The sequence below is a fragment of the Hydra vulgaris genome, chromosome 15 (genome assembly GCF_038396675.1).
Source record: "Hydra vulgaris chromosome 15, alternate assembly HydraT2T_AEP".
Lineage (NCBI taxonomy): Eukaryota > Metazoa > Cnidaria > Hydrozoa > Anthoathecata > Hydridae > Hydra > Hydra vulgaris.
In genome coordinates this window covers 44,982,457-45,001,025 of record NC_088934.1, presented here as the reverse complement: position 1 = coordinate 45,001,025, position 18,569 = coordinate 44,982,457, and the positions used below count along the sequence as shown (strand labels likewise).

Below are 18,569 nucleotides of genomic sequence, written 5' to 3'. Positions count from 1 at the left end.
CGAAACTATTTTCAATTATTTTGTCAAATCAGAAATTTTAGAGAGAATGTGTTCTGACGCCTCGGTAGATGTGGATGATCCCTATAAAGAGCTCAAAAACCAGTTTAAAAAGCTTTTCATACATCAAAATCATCCATGGAAACTACTTTTTTTTGTTGTTATTCCCTAAAGGAATTACAGCAAAAAAAGTAGTTTCCATGGATGATTTTGTCAACACTGCTGAGCCAATAATGAATGATAATGAGATTATATCAATGTTTTAGAAAAAAAAGATTTGAGACTGAAGAAGATGGAGATAGTGATGTATACTTTTAAAATAAACCAACTTGCCCTCAATCAAGTAATGTACGTCAAGCCCTAGAGGTAATACGAAATTACACTATATTTATTCGTGTAATTTTATAATTTACACGACATTCAATTTTTATACTATAATTTTGTGTTTTAAATAAAAGAGTTTAAAAAAATTTATATGAAGTATATATTATAATATATAAATATTGTTCATAATACTAGCTTCAAGCTTTCCTTTTTTTGTTGTTCATGTTTTATCGAATTTTTATTTATTTGAAATTTGAAATCTTAATAAATAATAGTTAAAAATAATAATAATATAAACGTCCTTTTATATTTGTATCTATATATATGTTTTTTTACATATATTACATTATAATGCAACGAAAAGGTGTAATTTAACGACGTAACTTAACCTTTAATTTATATTTCAAAGATGCTTGGCGATAAGACTGAATTTGTCTTCTTCTGGCCCCAACCGTATATTTTCATTTTATGATAAATAATTTTGTAAATTTTTCTGTATGTTGAAATGCATAATAATAATAATAATAATAATAATAATATTAAATAGTTGTTTGCATTTTACAATAGCAACTTCTGCTTTTTGTCTTTATTTCTTTCTGTTTTGAAGCCTCTGATGTATATAACTTTTAAAATACATCGAAAATACAAAAAGAAAAAGTTGCTAAAGCATATAAATGAGAGTTTAATGAACGTGTAAACGTTTAAAACTCTGCCTAATTTAGTAAATTAAAGTACTTAACTAATGCAAATTCATTATCAACATATTTTTTCCACCCTGTCCATATGGTTGTTAGGCCACCTAATTGAATCGCCTAAATGAATTAGCATTGCTAAATATTTTGCTAAACTAATGTTCATTTGAGGCTCTCAAGTAAACAATAACTTAACAAAAATATTTAGGTTTGTTTTTTGCTTTATTGGTTTATTCTATTAAGGTGTCACTCCAACGACTAGTTTTTAGCTAGTCATTGGAGTGACACCAAACCCAATTTTGTAAAATTATAAATAAATTTGTAATTTTTTCAATTTTATGGTTAAATAAAGAGACAAAAAAAGAAATGAAAGCAGTACTTTTTCTCTGCATTAATTTCAACAGTCAATCACGTCTCCATTATTTATGTACCTAAGTCCTGAATGTTAGTGTATATGTGAAAAGTGTAAATGTGACCAGGGAATTAACAAGCATAAGCTAAGAATTAATCTACCCAGAAACGTCCCAAGAGGAGGGGGGAAGGCTGCGTAGTTTATAATTACACAGCCCTCCTATGAATTTATAAGTCAGCAAACTTGGACACAGGAGTCAGCAAAATTGGACTTATAGTTGGCAGTCGGCAAATGTCAGCCAACGAGGACCATTATTTATTTTATTTTTTCGAATACAAAAGCAATTTTTTCTATAGTAAATTGTGAGCTGGATAACCTTAATGACTGGTTCAAATCAAACAAACTCTCTTTAAATACCAGTAAAACTAAGTATATTTTATTTCATTACCAATCTAAATCCGATGACTTGCCTCTGTATCTATCTCAGCTAACAATAAATAACAATATAATAAACAGTTGCAGTTAAAATTTTAAAACATAAAGTTTTAGGAATAATATTTGATGAACATTTAATTGGAAAAATCATATTACGCTAATTGAAAATAAAATTTTAAAACTATAGGTATTATGCATGAAACAAAACACCTACTAAGTAAAAAATGTTTAATAGATTTATGTTACTCTTTTAGCCGTAGCTACATAAGCTATTGTAATACTGCTTTTTGCAAGTATCTTCCCTTCGGCATTGAAAAATATATAGATTAAAGAAAAACAAGCCAGTAGAGTTATATTTAATGTGCATAAATAAGCCCACTCCAAGCCGTTATTCCGGGAAATTTAAGCTCTTAATGTCTATGAGTTAAACCTGTTTCAAAACTTGTTATTTATTTTTAAATACCAAAGTGACATACTTCCAAAATCCTTTAATAACCGATATCTAAAAATTATTCATAAATACTTAACGAGGTATTAAGTGTTTATGAATATGATAAGTCAACTCTTAAAACATCCGATTACTCAATTTCATATAGAGTATCTTGTCAGTGCAATATAGTTCTTGATGAAAATATGAAAAGTATAACTTCAATAAATTGTTTTAAAAATATAGTTAAACAGTATTTACCTGAATTACCAGACACAAAGATATTTTTTTTTTTAAGTAAAATAAAAAAAATCTTGTAATATTTCTTAGTTTATTTATTTATATTATTGCCGCAATTTATCGTATCTTATTGTAATTATGAATTAACTTGTTTTATATAACGAGTGTTTGTATGACTCTTGATGACAAGATTTATGTCTTCTACTTGCTCCTGTCGTAGTTTTTAACTTTTCTTTTTTTTTTTATTTAAATTTTATTGATGAAAATTGTAAAACAAGAGCATTGAAAAATGTTTATAAATGACGAAATAAATGTTAATAATAGATCTTAGACGGCAAAAAAAAAATTTTCTAACGTATTATTCAGCAAAAAAAGATGCTTTAAGATCTCAATTTTTAAAAAAAGTTCTCTATATCTAGAATTTTCGTATAAAAAAAAAAAAAGGTCTTTTAGAAAAAAAGTGGGGAGGTAAGCACGCTTGCCTCAGAAGCAAGAGATCTATGGTTAAACGCCACCTCTGCACAGTGGGCCAGAATTCACTTTTACTGCACATAATTCATAACTAATTTAATATTAGGACTGCATTGACTAAAATTAGGATGAGTAATAACATGATGTCACGCTTCTTATGAAGGTGTTATCTTTTTAATTCGTTGCTATGGATACCAAATTTCGGAAAGCAAAAATCTATTTTTTGGTATTTGTAGATATTTTTACGATTGGTATGTTTACCATATTTTACATAAGTACCAATATGAGGTCGCACTTTTTAAAAAAGTGAATATATATTTTATTTAGTTGCTATGGATACCTAATTTTGCTTAGCAACAACTAACTTTTATTAGTTGCATATGATTTATTTGTGCTGTGTACACTATTTAGCATGTGTTTTATTATGAGATCCTCGCTCGTGAATAGCAAAAATTATTAACAGTTTAATATGATTAACTAGTGTTATTACGCATGCTATTACACGTTGTTAGATAAACTTGTTTTCCTGTAAAAAAAATTATATTTTAGCTTCATTAATTAGTTCTTCCAATTTGCAGATTTTACGAGCGCCTACAGAATTTCTAAAACTTGTATGGTAATATTGTTCCCATGCATTCACAATCACCAAAAATCTTTGACAATGTATGCAACAAGTAGTACAAGCTAAGCAAACAATAACTTACAAGAATTTGCAACTGACAAAGTTGCAACTTTTCTTTTCTTTGTTTTTGATGATGGTTTTTGAAATGATAATGTAGGTCAGCCGAGTTATTTATTTTTACTATCCTTTATTAATGTGGTATTAAAAGCTGGATTCTTTCCAACAAACTTTGCACCGCTTAATTTACTTTGAATCCATCTCTGACCATAATCAAAATGAATAAATGGAATTTACTCTCAAACTTTTTGCTTTGAAACTCCAAATCTTGTTCTTTAGTAAAATTGTATACTTTCGTATACAGTATACAAGTATACTGTCTTCCTTTTTATGTATCGACAGACTTTTGAGTCAAATAAATTAGTGAATTTTGTTTCTTGTGGCACTCATTAAGTCTTAATAAAAACATCATTTCAACATCTAGAATAAGTAGCCACAACCAAACCAACCAAAAGAGTTTATTAAACCCATTTGGTTTAACAAGCGTTAAACTAATAACAACAAAATTTAAATTAGAAAAATCTGGCGAATCTGCAATTTGCAAAAAGTGCAATGTAAAGATAATGTGTAAAGGATTTTGCATAAGTGGGCTCCTTCGTCATTTATAAAACGCACATAAAGATTTGGATTTAAATATGAAGCGTCTATATGAAGATACTGGTTCGGAAATTAAAATTGTGCAAAAGAAAATCACATTTTTTGATAAACAGCAGGCTATCGAGGAAATTGTGTCAAAGCTAGCGACGGTGGATGGCTTCTCAATAAATGCCATAAAAAAGTGAGTTCATTAAAAAATGTGTGAAGCCCACGGACTTCATTTGGCAGTATGTGATATTTTTTAAAAAAAGTCAGACTCTTCAGCAAAATATATTCAATTTGAATTACAGTTTACGATTAGTTTGATGATGTATTTGACTGTATTGATGAGTCATACAGCTCAACAGGCGTTACGTTTATTGATGATTTACAAAATAGCGTAAATATAGCCTTAACAATTCAGATGGTTTAACTCTTACCGTCAAACATGCATTAAAAGCAGCAAAAAATATTTATACCTGGTTGTACATAGAGGATGCTAGGACTAGTTCATCAAATAATAAAATAGTTGAAGCAAGTCGTGATGAAAAAAGCATGGTTTTTGACCCGTCAATACCTCAATCTGTTGCTTCAAATTTATTAGGCAAAAATATTTTGACACTTGAACAAAAATTGGATGCGATTCATTGTAATGTCAAACAAGTAGAAAAAGCAATTCTAGAAGACACCCAGTGAAAAATGAAACCGCGTCCCACATGGGTTCCGCGTGGGTTCCGTGTGGGATTGATGGGATTTATGTGGGACAGATTTTCCCATGTGGTATCCGTATGGAAATTTGTCACCTTAAACCCATGTGGGTAATCCCACATGGGTTACATGTGGGAACCATATGGTATTTACACACATGGGAAATCCCACGTGGGTTTCCTGTGGGATTTGCATGGGAATTAATTTAAAAGCTGGAAACTATAAAAAAAAAAATTTAAATCAACATTGCATTGCGTTACGTTTATATTGTGTGAAAATATTTTATATTAATAAAGAGAATGGCAAGCAAGTATGTAAGTACCACGAATAATTTTTATCTTTCTTTATAGAAATAAGATTAAGATTTGTGCAAATAGACGTATTATTAGGATAATATAATAGTTATTTGAATATAGATCTTGAGTCAATTATTTGCAAACAATTAACTGATGCAAGTTGAAATGTTATCAAAAACCAATCTTGCATGCATGGGACACTGCAGTGTCCCACAAAGAAATGCAGGTTTGAAAGTCAAAGAATTCCCAATTTTCTTTATTAAAAAAAGAAAAAAATAGGATGGAGATGGGTTTCTGTAACTTTTTTTATGCTCCAAAACTTTTAACTTTAGATATAGTAAGGTCCTTAAGACTTAAGGGACTTACGAACTACATTGACGAACAAAAACAGGATATTTACAGAAACTTTTTAATTTTTAATCTGGAGTACCACAGTGTTATTGAGAATAAAGCCTCTGGGTCCCGTTTTCAAAGTAATATGATCTAAGTAATGTTTAAATAAAATAATATGCTTTAAATTGCATATAGTTATACATATAACTCCTGATAGTTAACTATATGTATAACAAGTTATACATATAATTTGTTATAAAAACTTATTTTTTAAGGTTATGCTTGAACAATTTAGTACCAATTAATTCAAATTCAAGATTTAGTTAAAGTTCAAGTTAATGTTCTTATTTATTCATTGTTTTTGTTAATTTTATATTTATTTGTTCAAATTTATCAGTTAGTACTATATTTTACTAAAGTAAGAATGTTTATCATTGTTGAATGTGATTTTATTAGTAACTTAATTTTACTATCAACATATTTTGACAACACTCTTTATACTTTAAATGATGACAGCTTTACTTTTCTATTGATGTTAAATTTATTACGTTTCAATAACTCAGATTGAATTTTAACTGAATTGTTGTAAGCTTTGTAGGGGTTTGTTGTATATCAAATGGTGTTGTAAATAAAGTAAAAATAATATATATATATATATATATATATATATATATATATATATATATATATATATATATATATATATATAAAATATATATATATATATACATATTTATATATATATATATAATAATATATATATATATATACATATATATATATATATAAATATATATATATATATACATATATATATATATATATATATATATATATATATATATATATATATATATATATATATATATATATATATATATATATATATAAATATAACATTAAAACAATAAAATTGATACAAAATTTCACTTTAAAACGAATACCATTAACATTGTGATGATAATAGCATTAGGAAACTAGTATTTATGTATTATTATAATACTATAAATAAATTGTTTTTTAATTCATTTTATAAAATGGAGACTGACAACTGATAATTAATGGAAATAAATACAAATTATAAAAATCATGTAAACTTCATTTATTATTACTAAATACTATATTAATGTTAGTCTACAATGTTAAAATCAATTTAGAGCATTGTTATTAGTTCTTTTGCGATTCGCACTTCCACTTCTGTCTCTCAAATTTATAAAATAGGTGGTCAAAGCTTGCTTAATAGGTAGGTTCTCAGCATAACAATGCTTTTTTCTTACACTTTCTAAAGATAAATATGGCAAAATGATTACTTATTTTACCTAAATCGTAGGGTCATCTATGCATAATGATGTCAGATGATGACCCGGTTTATTGAACAACTTCACCCTTTATCAAACTCAGTCAATTTTTTGCAATCTCCCATTGAAAATGATGTCAGTTTTTGTTATCGTATTATGATGGTATATCTGAATTGTTAATATAATATAAAAAATGCATATACCATCAATTTTTTTTGGGTTCAATTATACATTTATTCTCAACAGTACTAAAAGTAAAAAAAAAAAAACATAAATTGTTCTTTCAGATAAGCAAGCTAATTTCTGAATTTAAATTGTTTTTCCTATGATCCTCTACAGTTTTAAGCAACAAAAGCAAGAAGTTTTTAGACCACATTGTTGGTGTAAATACCTCTAAAACCTGCTCATAGCTAGCATAAATTGTTTTACTTTTTTTTAAAATAAAATATTTTACTTTTTTTTTTTAATTCAATTTTTTAATTGACATTATTTTGGTCTCAACATCCCCTCCCCATTGTCAATTATTGTTAAACTCACACTGCCCCTCTATCTACTGGCATCATTTATGGATGATCCCATAGCCTAAATACTATACATATATTTATATATATATATATATATATATATATATATATATATATATATATATATATATATATATATATATATTATTTTTACTTTATTTACAACACCATTTGAGATACAACAAACCCTTACAAAGCTTACAATAGTTCAGTTAAAATTCAATCTGAGTTATTGAAACATAATAAATTTAACATCAATAGAAAAGTAAAGCTGTCATCATTTAAAATGTAAAGAGTGTTGTCAAAGTATGTTGATAGTAAAATTAAGTTACTAATAAAATCACGTTCAACAACGATAAATATTCTTACTGTAGTAAGAATTAGTACTAGTTAACAAATTTTAACAAATAAATATAAAATAGTGAAAAAACAATGAACAAATAACTTGAACTTGAACTAAATCTTGAATTTGAATTAATTGGTTCTAATTTGTTCAAGCATAACCTTAAAAAATAAGTTTATATAATAAATTTTATGTATATCTAGTTATACATATAGTTAACTATCAGGAGTTATATGTATAACTGCATGCATTTTAAAGCATTTTATTTAATTTATATATTACTTTAGATCGTATTACTTTGAATACTGGACCCAGAGACTTTATTCCCAATTACACTGTGGTACTCCAGATTAAAAATTTAAAAGTTTCTGTAAATATCCTGTTTTTGTTCCTCAATGTACTTCGTAAGTCCCTTAAGTTTTATGAACCTTATTATATATAAAGTTAAAAGTTTTGGAGCCTAAAAAAAGTTACAGAAACCTCCCTATATCCCCCCTATTTTAATTTTTTTTTAATAAAACAAAATTTGACTTTCAAACCTGCATTTCTTTGTGGGACACTGCAGTGTCCCATGCATGCATGCTTGGTTTTTGACAACATTAGAACTTGCATCAGTCAATTGTTTGCAGATAATATACTCAAGAACTATATTCAAATATCATATGAACATGTTAGAGAATGTTCATATGATATTTGAACATCACAAATTTAATAATATTGTTGTGATATATTATATAAATAATTCCATAATAGATTATGATATGAAAATAAGATAGGATATGAAGGCAATGATCAAAGAATAAATTTACTTATAGAAATTTAGATGTTTGTTTATTAGTTTCAGAATATTATATTATATGTGACCGCGGCCTTCTATAATAACAGGCCTTGACATCGCGCAACAAAGTTGTTAAACTGAAGGCCAATTCCTAATACTTTGTTTACATTTTCATCTTTTAACATTAGACGAAAGTTTGTGTTCGCGCTTTTTTAATAAATCTTTAAAATGTGATTGGTTTTTAAATTAGATAGCCCAACATCAAGACGATAACGTTGTAAGGTTCAAGGCGTTAACATTGTAAGGTAATAATATTGTCAAACTAACGATAAGTTTTTTTAATAATTAAAATGCCTTAAAAATGCCTTTAAAATGCTGTGTATCTCTTTGCAAGTCGAACTATCTCAACTACAACAAAAATATCAATTTATACAACTACAACTACAATATCAATTACAACTACAACAAAAATATCAATACTCAACTACGACAAAAATATCAATTTATAAATTCCCGAAGAATCTAGAGGAGAGAAAAAGATGTAGTGAAACTATCCCAAGAACTGGTTTTATTGTTACAGACTATATAGCATTATGTCAACTGCATTGGCCAAATGAAGCACCTTTTAAAAGCAAATATGGGAAGCAACGACCTTTAAACCCACCATCTGTTTTTAAAATATTCCGCCTAGTTGTTTAGCCACACCAGCAAGTAAAGTTAAAAAAAATGTAACTTCAATCGGTTTTTAATTGTTAAGTGATAATAACAATGTCATTGTTTTCCAGCTTAATAAAAAAAGTTTGCACATACAATCAAAAATGTACAAACTTGGTGTTCCATTATTTATTTTAGTAATTTTCAATGATTATTTATTTGTAGCTAACCATAATGGCACAACTTGTAATATTTCATATTTAGCTGTAAACAAATTAAAGTTAATAAAAACAAAATCAGCTTTATTTGAAGCAGTTAGGTTTTTAAAAAATAAAGAAAGTTTGCTTCTGTCAAATATTCTATTCGAACACCTTAATGCTATAAGAAAAGGTAATGTTGGTGAAGTTTTATATACTTCAGATATTATATGTAGAGCATATGAGTATTTTGCTATGCGACGAAGTTTATATGATTGTTTGTGTATTGACTACAAGTTGCCAAGTATAAGGACTTTAACCCTGTTGAGATATATTGATAAAACTTTTTTTTTGCTTGAATCAACTTTTGTTGGTGTTTTTTATTGTTGGTGATTTTTATTGTTACCATTTTTAGCAAAAAAAATTAAAAATACAGTTATCTTTCTAATATATAGATATATACTTTGTTATGGTTCTGCTTGTTATTGATACTATTTAATATTACATAAATATTCTTAATGAAATTTGAAATACGAAAAGCATGATTATCTTTTAACAATTTTTTGGTTTTCTTTTTATATTTCCGTTTTTACTAGAGATTATTATTAGAAAACATAGACTGCCATTACACCCTACCTAATATAAAAATATATCAATATAAGTAAAAGTGAAAGTTTAATCGGCCTTCAGTTTTTACGGCATTTTGCGCGATGTCAAGGCCTGTTATTATAGAAGTCTACATCATTGAAAAAGTAGGTTTTTACATTTTTGTTTTTGATTTTTTGTTTAACTACTTATCCTTATTGATCACTTTTTTTCAGGATTCTCCTCCTGGGTTCAAGCTCATTACGCATAATATGTGTTCAATTACGCATAATACGTTAGTCATTGTAAGTAATAAATTAGGAAATAATTATTTGTGAAATATTGTAGTCATTAATGACTTCAAACTGGCTAATAATTAAAATTGCTCGACTAATAAGGTTCCTTATTAAAATTCCTCTCTCTCTCTCTCTCTCTCTCTCTCTCTCTCTCTCTCTCTCTCTCTCTCTCTCTCTCTCTCTCTCTCTCTCTCTCTCTCTCTCTCTGTCTGTCTGTCTGTCTCTCTCTCTCTGTCTCTCCCTCTTTATATATATATATATATATATATATATATATATATATATATATATATATATATATATATTTATATTTATATATATTTGTATTTATTTATTTTTTTTTAAAAAATGTTTGAAGAAAGTTAGAAGATACTAAAAACCTTGGTATTATACAAGCCGAAGCGATTTAATTAATTCAATTGACAAAAAACGGCGTGTAAATCGCAAAAGAAAAAATAATATTTTTAATATTCGTTTTGGATGTATTGATTAATAGCATTTATTTTTAAATAAATTCATTTTGCAACACGTTTTTTAATTTTATAAAATTTCGTCATAATAGTTTAAGGTAAATCCCACATAGGTTATAGGTGGAAAACATCACATGTAAAAGATCAAAAATGCTACACGTTTTGAATACCAAATGGGATAAAGTAGCAAATACCAGATTAAGTTAAGCCTCTCTGAAAGCTTTGATGATTAATTTTAAATTACTATTTAAGTAATTTTTAAATTAAAAGAATTTTAAAAATTATCATAGAAGCATTCAATACTAGACAAATGAAAACTTTCATTTGTCTAGTATTGACTACTTTTATACCATTTGGATTAAAATATGTGGCATTTAAGATCTATAACATGTAGTACTTTCCACCTATATCCCATGTAGGATTTACCACATAAAACCCATGTGGGATTTACCATATGAAACCCACATGGGACAAAATAATAATCCCCATATGGGTTACATATGGTAAAAACCCACGCGTATCCCATATGGGATTTACCATATGGAATCCATGTGGGATTTACCATATGAAACCCACATGGGACAAAATAATAATCCCCACATGGGTTACATGTGGAAAAAATCCACGCGTATCCCATGTGCGTTTTTTCACTGGGCATTAGCAATTTAAAAAATATCACAAAAGAAATCAAACTTTTTGAGGCTACTGGAAAGCGAAGCGAAAGTTTAGATATACTCCACATTAATGACCATCAAGCCGACATCAATTGAATCAGAAAGAGCTTTTTCTGCCGCGGCTATTTATGGGAAAAATTCGTTTTCGATTAAGTGACAAATCAAACCGCTTGTTATTATAATGAAAAATTTGCCGGTAAATCCCGGGAAACCTCGGGATAAATAAGTTACACACCGGGAATCCCGGGATGCTAAATTTACGGAAAATGAGAAACCCTAACTTCAATCACAGCATTAATATAATCATTAAAACTTTAAGTGTATATAAACGGTTTTAAATTGTTTTATAATACCTTTATAAAGGTTTGAAACCATTTAGACATCAAAATTCTGATTTTGGTTTCTAAATGGTTTCATTTTATAAAACTTGTCCAGAGCACAGTGGTCCAGTCACTGGCCCACTGTGCTCTGGACAAGATTTATAAAATCTGGAAGGAAGGTGGCGTGGACTTCCTTTCAATTGCTCTTCTGCGGTGCTCGGTGATACCCAGTGAAAAAGCGCACATGGGATACGCGTGGATTTTTTCCATATGTAACCCATGTGGGGATTATTATTTTGTCCCATGTGGGTTTCATATGGTAAATCCCACATGGATTCCATATGGTAAATCCCATGTGGGATACGCGTGGGTTTTTACCATATGTAACCCATATGGGGATTATTATTTTGTCCCATGTGGGTTTCATATGGTAAATTCCACATGGGTTTTATGTGGTAAATCCTACATGGGATATAGGTGGAAAATACTACATGTTATAGATCTTGAATGCCACATATTTTAATCCGAATGGTATAAAAGTAGTCAATACTAGACAAATGAAAGTCCGATTGCTTCTATGATAATTTTTAAAATTCTTTTAATTTAAAAATTACTTAAATTAAGTAATTTAAAATTAATCATCGAAGCTTTCAGAGAGGCTTAACTTAATCTGGTATTTGCTACTTTATCCCATTTGGTATTCAAAATGAGTAGCATTTTTGATCTTTTACATGTGATGTTTTTCACCTATAACCTATGTGGGATTTACCATAAACTATTATGAAGAAATTTTATAAAATTAAAAAACGTGTTGCAAAATGAATTTATTTTAAAATAAATGCTATTAATCAATACATCCAAAATGAATATTAAAAATATTATTTTTTCTTTTGCGATTTACACGCCGTTTTTTGTCGATTGAATTAATTAAATCGCTTCGGCTTGCATAATACCAATTTTTTTACAAAGGTTTTTAGTATCTTCTAACTTTCTTCAAACATTTTCTAAAAAAAAAAATATAAATACAAATATATATAAATATATATATAAATATATACATATATATATATATACATATATATATATTTATATATATATATATATATATATATATATATAGAGAGAGAGAGAGAGAGAGAGAGAGAGAGAGAGAGAGAGAGAGAGAGAGAGAGAGAGAGAGAGAGAGAGAGAGAGAGAGAGAGAGAGAGAGAGAGAGAGAGAGAGAGAGAGAGAGAGAGAGAGAGACAGAGAGAGAGAGAGAGAAATTTTAATAAGGAACCTTATTAGTCAAGCAATTTTAATTATTAGCCAGGTTGAAGTCATTAATGACTACAATATTTCACAAATAATTATTTCCTAATTTATTACTTACAATGACTAACGTATTATGGGTAATTGAACACAAATTATGCGTAATGAGCTTGAACCCATGAGGAGAATCCTGAAAAAAAGTGATCAATTAGGATAAGTAGTTAAACAAAAAAACAAAAACAAAACTGTAAAAACCTACTTATTCAATGATGTAGACGTTGGGTGCAATAGCCACTGGATGCAAAAGTATCTTTACTTTTTCGTCACACACACGGCCTTCTATAATAACAGGCCTTGACATCGCGCAAAATGCTGTAAAAACTGAAGGCCGATTAAACTTTCACTTGTACTTATATTGATATATTTTATATTAGGTAGGGTGTAATGGCAGTCTATGTTTTCTAATAATAATCTCTAGTAAAGACGGAAATATAAAAAGAAAACCACAAAGTTGTTAAAAGATAATCATATTTTTCGTATTTCAAATTTAATTAAGATTATTTATGTAATATTAAATAGTATCAATAACAAGCAGAACCATAACAAAGTATATATCTATATATTAAAAAGATAACTGTATTTTTAATTTTTTTTGCTAAAAATGGTAACAATAAAAATCACCAACAAAAGTTGATTCAAGCAAAAAAAGTTTTTTTGCTTGAATCAACTTTTCTCAATATATCTCAACAGGGTAAATATTTACAAATCCAAACATATTGAAAGACATATAGGCTAATGAGAAAATAAAAAACATTACAAGTAAATAGCATAATTAATTACAAAACTAATTTTCACATAAATTATGATAGCTTTAGTATTTTGGGAATGGTAATTAGTGAGTAATTCTTTAGCAGAATATTAGAATATACTCTGCATTGTTTTTTTGTGATTTTAAATTAATATTTAGCAGCAATGAACTAAAATTTCAAGTCCGCCTCTGTTTAGGCTATACAGATAACTTCCATATTTATAATAATAATTGGTAGAATCATCATAAATTTTTATTTCGCTTTTTTGCACATAGCCAGCTATGTAAACTATAGCCACTAATGTAGATTTATTAACTGAGCTTTCAAGATCATGTATATTATCCAGAAGTTCTTTTTCATCAGTAGAAATATCTCTAAAACATATGTCACAAGTATGACCATCGATACCATCAACAGGAATGTCAAGTTGTAATATCAGTTTAGTAAGTTGAATATTAATTTTTTCAATTACAGATTTAGCGTAAGTAAAGTAAGTACCTCCAGTTTAAACTAAGTACCTCCAGTTCGCCTGTCAAAGCTTAGAAAAAGCTTTTTCAAGTGGATCTGTTGAAAACCAACCTAATAAGACATACTTTGGTCCATTACTCAACAAAGTTTCTACAAGATCAATAAAGCCATAACATGAATGCGCTATTGCATTGCTAGTATCTAGCGTAAGCTGTTTTACACGCTTACCTGTAGGTTTCATAAAATTTGACAGTTCAGCAATATCTCGTAGCAGTTGTATCTGTTGATCACCAACTGAGTGGATTTCTAACAACATTCGAAAAAAAAATATTTTTTCAATAAATACAGCAGTACCTTCAAATGCTTTATTTTCAATCTCTGGATGCGTTCTTAATGCAGCTACTGTTTCTTTGCATAAAACAGACAAGCAAAACTTTACAGATAGTCTCTCTATTGATTTTGGATAAACTGATTTAGCTGTAGGTTTAGAGAGTTTAAAAAGACTATTGCACTCAGTTTTATATATAGTTTCTAAATCACTCCACTTAGCCAAAGCAAGTTCTTTATTGTTCAAAAATTGAAGTTCCCAGTGTTTTTTGTCAACCAATTGTTTCGTATAGATTTTAGTAGATGCACATAATCATACAATAAATATATACCTGATGTTGTTAACCATGGTTTACTATCAACTGTTTTAAACATTGCAAAAAATCTTTGATTTACACGGTTACCATCAGTAATTATTACCAGTGTCTTACTATTTTCAATATTATTTATTGTATAGACAAGTTGTTGACATCGAGCAAACTGAAATTCAGAGGAAAGATTTGCAACAGGTTGAGCTCTACATATAAATTCTGGACCTCCAAAAAGACATTTAATCATAAATGATAAAATTGTTTTCGCTAACTTTTCAGGGTAGTTTACTGCTTGACCAAACAAAGCACCTCTTTGGTAAAGTAATAAAGCTTTGACATAGACCTCATCAATTAGTAGTATGGAAATTCTTTTTAATGGATTTAAATTCATAAAAATACTATTTATGAAACTTAGGTCCTCCATTGAGCTTATTTTTGAAGTCAATCGTGTTAAAGTTCTTATACTTGGCAACTTGTAGTCAATACACAAACAATCATATAAACTTCGTTGTAGTTGTAATTGATATTGTAGTTGTAATTGTATAAATTGATATTTTTGTTGTAGTTGAGATAGTTCGACTTGCAAAGAGATACACAGCATTTCAAAGGCATTAAAAAAAACTAATCGTTAGTTTGACAATATTATTACCTTACAATGTTAACGCCTTGAAACTTACAACGTTATTGTCTTGAAGTTGCGCTATCTAATTTATAAACCAATCAAATTTTAAAGATTTATTAAAAAAGCGCAAACACAAACTTTCGTCTAATGTGAAAAGATGAAAATGTAAACACAGTATTAGGAATTGGCCTTCAGTTTAACAAATTTGTTGCGCGATGTCAAGGCCTGTTATTATAGAAGGCCACGGTCACACATAATATAATATTCTGAAACTAATAAACAAACATCTAAATTTCTATAAGTAAATTTATTCTTTGATCATTGCCTTTATACCCTATCTTATTTTCATATCATAATCTATTATGGTATTATTTATATAACATATCACAACAATATTATTAAATTTGTGATGTTTAAATATCATATGAACATTCTCTAACATGTCCATATGATATTTGAATATAGTTCTTGAGTATATTATCTGCAAACAATTGACTGATGCAAGTTCAAATGTTGTCAAAAACCAAGCATGCATGCATAGGACACTGCAGTGTCCTACAAAAAATGCTGGTTTGAAAGTCAAATTTTCTTTATTAAAAAAAAAAAATTAAAATAGGGGGGAGATAGGGAGGTTTCCGTAATTTTTTTAGGCTCCAAAACTTTAAACTTTATATATAATAAGGTTCATAAAACTTAAGGGACTTAAGTTTTATGAACAAAAACAGGATATTTACAGAAACTTTTCAATTTTTAATCTGGATTACCCAGTGTAATTGGGAATAAAGTCGCTGGGTCCAGTATTCAAAGTAATATGATCTAAAGTAATATATAAATTAAATAAAATGCTTTAAAATGCATGCAGTTATACATATAACTCCTGATAGTTAACTATATGCATAACTAGTTATACATAAAATTTATTATATAAACTTATTTTTTAAGGTTATGCTTAAACAAATTAGTACCAATTAATTCAAATTCAAGATTTAGTTCAAGTTCAGGTTCTTATTTGTTCATTGTTTTTTCACTATTTTATATTTATTTGTTCAAATTTGTTAACTAGTACTAATTCTTACTACAGTAAGAATATTTATCATTGTTGGGCGTGATTTTATTAGTAACTTAATTTTACTTTCAACATTTTTTGACAACACCCTTTACATTTTAAATGATGACAGCTTTACTTTTCTATTGATGTTAAATTTATTACGTTTCAATAACTCAGATTGAATTTTACTGAATTATTGTAAGCTTTGTAAGAATTTGTTGTATATCAAATGGTGTTGTACATAAAGTAAAAATTATATATATATATATATATATATATATATATATATATATATATATATATATATATATATATATATATATATATATATATATATATATATATATATATATATATATATAATATATCATAATATATAACAAAAACTGACATCATTTTCAATGGGAGATGGCAAAAAATTGACTGAGTTTGATAAAGGGTGAAGGTGTTCAATAAACCGGGTCATCATCTGACATCATTATGCATAGATGATCCTATGATTTAGGTAAAATAAGCAATCAATTTGCTATATTTCTCTTTAGAAAGTGTAAGAAAAAAGCATTGTTATGCTGAGAACCTACCTATTGAGCAAGCTTTGACCACCTATTTTATAAATTTGGAACCTATTTTATAGAGGTGGAAGTGCGAATCGCAAAAGAACTAATAACAATGCTCTAAATTGATTTTAACTTTGTAGACTAACATTAATATAGTATTTAGAAATAATAAATGAAGTTTACACGGTTTACACGATATTTAAAATAGAGACTGACAGTTGTCAGTCTCTATTTTATAAAATGAATTAAAAAACTATTTATTTATAGTATAATATTAATACATAAATACTAGTTTCCTAATGCTATTATCATCATAATGTTAATGGTATTCCTTTTAAAGTGAAATTTTGTATCAATTTTATTGTTTTAATGTTGTAAATATATATATATATATATATATATATATATATATAATATATATATATATATATATATATATATATATATATATATATATATATATATATGTATATATATATATATATATATATATATATATATATATATATATATATATATATATATATATATATATATATATATATATGTATATATATATATATATATATATATATATATATATATATATATATATATATATATATATATTATTTTCACTTTATTTAAAACACCATTTAATATACAACAAACCCCTACAAAGCTTACATTAATTCAGTTATGATACAATCTGAGTTATTGAAACGTAATAAATTTAACATCAATAGAAAAGTAAAGCTGTCATCATTTAAAATGTAAAGGGTGTTGTCAAAATATGTTGAAAAAAAATTAACAAATAAAATCACATTCAACAATGATAAACATTCTTACTGTAGTAAGAAATAGTACTAATTAACAAATTTGAACAAATAAATATAAAATTAACAAAAACAATGAATAAATAAGAACTTTAACTTGAACTTTTACTAAATCTTAAATTTGAATTAATTGGTACTAATTTGTTCAAGCATAACCTTAAAAAATAAGTTTCTATAACAAATTATATGTATAAATAGTTATACATATAGTTAGCTATCAGGAGTTATATGTATAACTATATCAGGAATTATATGTATAACTATATCAGGAGTTATATGTATAACTATATCAGGAGTTATATGTATAACTATATCATATAGTATATGCATTTTAAAGTATACTACTTTATTTAAACATTACTTTAAATTATATTACTTTGAAAACTGGACCCAGAGGCTTTATTCCCAATAACACTGTGGTACTCCAGATTAAAAATTGAAAAGTTTCTGTTTATATACTGTTTTTGTTCCTCAATGTAGTTTGTAAGTCCCTTAAGTCATAAGGACCTTATTATATCTAAAGTTAAAAGTTTTGGAGCATAAAAAAAGTTACAGAAACTTATCTCCCCCACCACCACCACCCTATTTTTTTCTTTTTTAACAAAGAAAATTGGGAATTCTTTGACTTTCAAACCTGCATTTCTTTGTGGGACACTGTAGTGTCCTATGCATGCATGCTTGGTTTTTGACAA

General features: G+C 27.3%; 2 long non-coding RNA genes across 2 annotated transcripts; one reads left to right on the top strand and one right to left on the bottom strand.

Moving 5' to 3' along the window:
- The first annotated feature begins 4,893 nt into the window (after positions 1–4,893).
- Positions 4,894–10,435, top strand: LOC136092213 (uncharacterized). Its single transcript, XR_010644273.1, has 2 exons — positions 4,894–5,215; positions 10,146–10,435. It is a non-coding gene; the product is annotated as an uncharacterized LOC136092213 (long non-coding RNA).
- Positions 10,436–12,478: 2,043 nt separating this feature from the next.
- LOC136092378 (uncharacterized) lies at positions 12,479–15,729 on the bottom strand. Its single transcript, XR_010644378.1, has 3 exons — positions 13,180–15,729; positions 13,042–13,110; positions 12,479–12,673 (listed from the first exon to the last, which is right to left on the bottom strand). It is a non-coding gene; the product is annotated as an uncharacterized LOC136092378 (long non-coding RNA).
- Positions 15,730–18,569: the final 2,840 nt, after the last annotated feature.